The following is a 7,223-nucleotide window of genomic DNA, read 5'->3' as shown; positions in this document are numbered from 1 at the left end:
TTCGCTATTTCCCGCGATAGCGAGGTAGCGTTAAGAACAGAGGACTGGGCCTTTGAGGGAATATCCTCACCTGGCCCTCTTCTCTGTTCCTTCTTTTGGAAAATAAAAAAAAAAAAGAGAGGGTAGGATTTCCAGCCCCCCGCTCCCTTCCCTTTTAGTCGCCTTCTACGACACGCAGGGAATACGTGGGAAGTATTCTTTCTCCCCTATCCCCAGGGAATATATATATATATATATATATATATATATATATATATATATATATATATATATATATATACACATATTTTTTTTTTTTTTTTTTTTGCTTTGTCGCTGTCTTCCGCGTTAGCGAGGTAGCGCAAGGAAACAGACGAAAGAATGGCCCAACTCGCCCTCATACATATGTATATACATACACGTCCACACAGGCAAATATACATACCTATACATCTCAATGTACAAATATATATACACACACAGACATATACATATATACAAGGTTCTGTTGAATGTTTGTGATGATAGAGTGGCAGATATCGGATGTTTTGACCGAGGTGTAGTGCGCAGGGAGAGGGTCAGGGAGAATGGTTTGGTAAACAGATAAGAGGTAGTAAAAGCTTTGCGGAAGATGAAAGCCGGCAAGGCTGCGGGTTTGGATGGTATTGCAGTGCAATTTATTAAAAATAGGGGGTGACTGTGTTGTTGACTGGTTGATGAGGATATTCAATGTATGTATGGCTCGTGGTGAAGTGCCTGAGGATTGGTGGAATGCATGCATAGTGCCATTGTACAAAGACAAAGGGGATAAAGATGAGTGCTCAAATTACAGAGGTATAAGTTTGTTGAGTATTCCTGGGAAATCATATAGGAGGGTTTTCAGCGAGAGGGTGAAGGCATGTGCAGAGTATCAGATTGGGGAAGAGCAATGTGGTTTCAGAAGTGGTAGAGGATGTGTGGATCAGGTGTTTCCTTTGAAGAATGTATGTGAGAAATATTTAAAGAAAGAAATGGATTTCTATGTATCATTTATGTAGCTGGATAAGGTATATGATAGAGTTGATAGAGATGCTCTTTGGAAGGTATTAAGAGTTTATGGTGTGGGAGGCAAGTTGCTTGAAGCAGTGAAAAGTGAACGAGTAGGTAGAGAGGAAAGAGATTGGTTCTCAATGAAGGTCGGTTTATGGCAGGGGTATTTTATGTCTCTATGGTTGTTTAATTTGTTTATGGATGGGGTCGTTAGGAAGGTAAATGCAAATGTTTTGGAGAGAGGGGCAAGTATGTAGTCTGTTGTGGATGAAAGGGCTTGGGAAGTAAGTCAGTTGTTGTTCGCTGATGATACGGCGCTGGTGGCTGATCCGGGTGAGAAACTGCACAAGCTGGTGACGGAGTTTGGTAAAGTGTGTGAAAGAAGAAAGCTAAGAGTAAATGTTAATAAGAGCAAGGCTTTTAGGTAGAGTAGGGTTGAGGGACGAGTCAATGGGGAGGTAAGTTTGAATGGAGAAAAACTGGATGAAGTGAAGTGTTTTAGACATTTAGGAGTGGATTTGGCTGCGGATGGAACCTTGGAAGAGGAAGTGAGTCACAGGGTGGGGGAGGGGGCGAAAGTTCTGGGAGCGTTGAAAAATTTGAAAAATGTGTGACAGGCAAGAACATTATCTCGGAAAGCAAAAATGGGTATGTGGTTCCAAGAATGTTATATCGTTTCGAGGCGTGGGCTATAGATAGGGTTGTGTAGAGGAGGGTGGATTTGTTGGAAATGAGGTATTTGGGGACAATATATGGAGTGAGGTGGTTTTATCGAGTAAGTATTGAAAGGGTAAGATAGATGTGTTGTAATAAAAATAGTGTGGTTGAGAGAGCAGAGGAGGGTGTATTGAAATGGTTTGGTCACATGGGGAGAATGAGTGAGGAAAGATTGACAAAGAGGATATATGTGTCAGAGGTGGAGGGAACGAGATGTGGGAGACCAAATTGGAGGTGGAAGGTTGGAGTGAAAAAGATTTTGAGTGATCGGGGCCTGAACATGCAGGAGGGTGAAAGGCGTGGAAGGAATAGAGTAAATTGGAAAGATGTGGTATACAGGGGTGGACTTGCTGTCAATGGATTGAACCAGGACAAGTGAAGCGTCTGGGGTAAACCATGGAAAGTTTTATGGGACCTGGATGTGGAAAGGGAGATGTGGTTTCGGTGCATTATACATGACAGCTAGAGAGTGAGTGTAAACGAATTTGGCCTTTGTTGTCTTTTTCTTAGCGCTACCCCGCGCTTGTGCTGGGGGAGGGGGTAGTCATTTCATGCGTGGCAGGGTGGCGACGGGAATGAATAAAGGCAGACTATGAATTATGTACATGTGTATATGTATATGCGTGTGTATGTCTGTATATGTATATGTTGAAATGTTTAGGTATGTATATGTGCGTGTGTGGACGTGTATGTATATACATGTGTATGTGGGCAGGTTGGGCCACTTATTCGTCTGTTTCCTTTCGCTACCTCTTTAACGCGGGAGACAGCGAGAAAGTATAATAAAAAAGTATATATATATATATATATATATATATATATATATATATATATATATATATATATATATATATATATATATATTGTATATATATATATATATATATTGTATATATATATATATATATATATATATATATATATATATATATATATATATATATATATATATATCTATATATATTTATTATCCCTGGGGATAGGGGAGAAAGAATACTTCCCACGTATTCCCTGCGTGTCGTAGAAGGCGACTAAAAGGGGAGGGGGCGGGGTGCTGGAAATCCTCCCCTCTCATTATCTTTTTTTTTTTCTAATTTTCCAAAAGAAGGAACAGAGAAGGGGGCCAGGTGCGGATATTCCCTCAAGGGCCCAGTTCTCTGTTCTTAACGCTACCTCGCTAACGCGGGAAATGGCGAATAATTTGAAAAAGAAAGAATATATATATTTATTTATTTATTCATTTTGCTTTGTCGCTGTCTCCCGCGTTAGCGAGGTAACGCAAGGAAACAGGCGAAAGAATGGCCCAACCCACCCACATACACATGTATATACATACACGTCCACACACGCAAATATCTTTTTTTTTCTTTTAAACTATTCGCCATTTCCCGCGTTAGCGAGGTAGCGTTAAGAACAGAAGACTGGGCCTTTGTGGAATATCCTCACCTGGCCCCACTCTGTTCCTTCTTTTGGAAAAAAAAAAAAAAAAAAAAAAAATATATATATATATATATATATATATATATATATATATATATATATATATATATATATATATATATATATATATATATCGACTCAGCTAGAGGGAAGGATGAAGACCTGAGTTAGGTGTTGGCTGACTTCAATGTCCAGGACTCATACGGTCCTGATCTTAGTTGGCGTGTTGCTGACTCATGTGTGTCATAACCTATTCGTTCGGCAGACGAGGGAGATGTACGCTCAGGGTGTTTATTTGCATCTCATCTTCTTTAGCCTCAAGTTTTGAGCTGTAAATCATTTTTCTATTTCGTTCCGTTTACTAAACGCTTTTTGGCTGATGTGAATATCGAGATATAGATTATCACAAATATGACAAGCATTCATAAATTTATATTTATTGTATCAAAAATATGTAGATATCTGATGATGTTCATAAATGAATTTTAAGCTATTACTCTCTGTCAAATACTTTATGGTAATAGTGAAATATTATTCAGATGTGGACTAGGCTTAAGTTATCCTTTTTAACGAAATTAATTTTCTTGCCTTGAACAACTGAAGAGTGTGAACGAATGTGCCTTTTTGTCTGTTTGTTTGGCGCTACCTCTGGCTTAAGCAGGAGGTAGCGATATTGTTTCCTGTGGGGCATGGTAGCGCCAAGAGTGGATGAAGGTAAATGTTTGTGTGTGTATGTATATTTATGCATATGTGTTTATATGTTTATTTATGTATTTATTTTACTTTGTCGCTCTCTCCCGCGTTAGCGAGGTAGTGTAAGGAAACAGACGAAAGAATGGCCCAACCCACCCACATACACATGTATATACATACACCTCCACACACGCAAATATACATACCTATACCTCTCAACGTATACATATATATACTCACACAGACATATACATGTATACACATGTACATAATTCATACGGTCTGCCTTTATTCATTCCCATTGCCACCCCACCACACATGAAATAACAACCCCCTCCCACCGCATGTGCACGAGGTAGCACTAGGAAAAGACAACAAAGGCCACATTCGTTCACACTCAGTCTCTAGCTGTCATGTATAATGCATCGAAACCACAGCTCCCTTTCCACATCCAGGCCCCCACAGAACTTTCCATGGTTTACCCCAGACGCTTCACATGCCCTGGTTCAATCCATTCACAGCACGTCGACCCCCGGTATACCACATCGATCCAATTCACTCTATTCCTTGCACGCCTTTCACCCTCCTGCATGTTCAGGCCCCCATCACTCAAAATCGTTTTCGCTCCATGTTTCCACCTCTAATTTAGTCTCCCACTCCTCGTTCCCTCCACCCGACACATGTATCCACTTTGTCAATCTTTCCTCACTCATTCTCTCCATGTGACCAAACCATTTCAAAACACCCTCTTCTGCTCTCTCGACCACACTCTTTTTATTACCACACATCTCGCTTACCCTATTATTACTTACTCGATCAAACCACCTCACATCACATATTGTCCTGAAACATGTCATTTCCAGCACATCCACCCTCCTCCGCACAACTATATCTATAGCCTACGCCTCGCAACCATATAGCATTGTTGGAACCACTATTCGTTCAATCATACCCATTTTTGCTTTCCGAGATAACCAAACTCAGTCACCAGCTTCCGTAGTTTCTCACATGAATCAGCCACCAGCGCAGTATCATCAGCGAACAACAACTGACTCACTTCCCAAGCTCTCTCATCCACAACAGACTCCATACTTGCCCCTCTTTCCAAAACTCTTGCATTAACCTCCCAAACAACCCCATCCATTAACAAATTAAACAACCATGGAGACATTACACACCCCTGCCGCAAACCAACTCTCACTGAGAACCAGTCACTTTCCTCTCTTCCTACACGCACACATGCCTTACATCTTCGATAAAAACTTTTCACTGCTTCTAACAACTTGCCTTCCACACCATATATTCTTAATACCTTCCACAGAGCATCTCTATCAACTCTATCATATGCCTTCTCCAGATCCATAAATGCTCTATACAAATCCAGTTTCTATTCTAAGTATTTCTCATACATTCTTCAAAGCAAACTCATGATCCACACATCCTCTACCAATTCTGAAACCACACTGCTCTTCCCCAATCTGATGCTCTGTACATGCCTTCACCCTCTCAATCAATACCCTCCCATATAATTTACCAGGAATACTCAACAAACTTATACCTCTGTAATTTGAGCGCTCACTTTTATCACCTTTGCCTTTGTACAATGGCACTATGCAAGCATTCCGCCAATCTTCAGGCACCACGCCATGAGTCATTCATACATTGAATTACCTTACCAACCAGTCAACTATACAGTCACCCCCTTTTTTGATAAAGTCCACTGCAATACCATCCAAACCCTCTGCCTTGCCGGCTTTCATCTTCCGCAAAGCTTTTACTACCTCATCTCTGTTTACCAAATCATTTTCCCTAACCCTCTCACTTTCCACACCACCTCGACCAAAACATCTCATATCTGCCACTCTGTCATCAAAGACATTCAACAAACCTTCAAAATACTCACTCCATCTCCTCACATCACCACTACTTGTTATCACCTCCCCATTAGCCCCCTTCACTGAAGTTCCCATTTCTTTCCTTGTCTTACGCACTTCATTTACCTCCTTCCAAAACATCTTTTTCTTTTCCCTAAAATTTAATGATACTCTCACCCTAACTCTCATTTGCCCTTTTTTTCACCTCTTTCCCTTTTCTCTTGACCTCCTGCCTCTTTCTTTCATACATCTCCCACTCATTTGCATTATTTCCCTGCAAATATCGTCCAAATGCTTTTCTCTTCTCTTTCACTAATAATCTTACTTCTTCATGCTACCACTCACTACCCTTTCTAATCTGCCCACCTCCCACGCATCTCATGCCACAAGCATCCTTTGCGCAAGCCATCACTGCTTCCCTAAATACATACTATTCCTCCCCCACTATCCTTACGTCCTTTGTTCTCACCTTTTTCCATTTCGTACTGATTCTCTCCTGGGACTTCCTCACACAAGTCTCCTCAAGCTCACTTACTCTCACCACTCTTTTCACCCCAACATTCTCTCTTCTTTTCTGAAATCCTCTACAAATCTTCACCTTCGCCTCCACAAGATAATGATCAGACATCCTTCCAGTTGCACCTGTTAGCACGTTAACATCCAAAAGTCTCTCTTTCGTGCGCCTATCAATTAACACACAATCCAGTTACGCTCTCTGGACATCACTCCTACTTCCATACGCATACTTATGTATATATCTCTTTTTAAACCAAATATGTATATATATATATATATATATATATATATATATATATATATATATATATATATATATATATATATATATATATATATATATTCCTATGAGTCCACGGGGAAAATGAAACACGAAAAGTTCCCAATTGCACTTTCGTGTAATAATCACATCATCAGGGGAGACACAAGAGAGAAATATAACAGTCAGTTGATATACATCGAAGAGATGAAGCTAGGACGCCCTTTGGTAAACATGTAATTGTCCAAAACATACAACGAGCGTTCATAAACTTATCATTTTACAAATCTTATCAACAATAAAGTTATCTAATTTGTACAGACCATCACTAATATTAAGATTATAATTCTTTGTGTATTTAATAATGTAAGATTCAATGATATTTCTCTTGGTAATAGAGTTAGAGTTAACAACTGAGATGGCGTTACTCCAGTCAATACGATGATCATAGTTTTTAACATGATTAAACAAGACATTTGATTCTTGTCCCGTTCTTATACTATATTTATGTTGCTTAAGTCTAACAGAGAGATCCTTACCAGTCTGACCAACATTAAATTTATCACAGTTTCCACAAGGAACTTTATAGATGCAACCAAGAGAATTTTCTGGTGAATTCCTGATTAAGATATTCTTTATAGTATTATTGTTGCTAAAGGCAACATTTACATTAAAGGATTTAAGCAACATGGTAAGCAAAGTGAAATTATTATTAA

Source organism: Panulirus ornatus, chromosome 6 (assembly GCF_036320965.1).
Source record: "Panulirus ornatus isolate Po-2019 chromosome 6, ASM3632096v1, whole genome shotgun sequence".
Taxonomy (NCBI): Eukaryota; Metazoa; Arthropoda; class Malacostraca; order Decapoda; family Palinuridae; genus Panulirus; species Panulirus ornatus.
The sequence above is the reverse complement of the archived record's forward strand: the minus strand, read 5'-3'. Positions refer to the sequence as shown.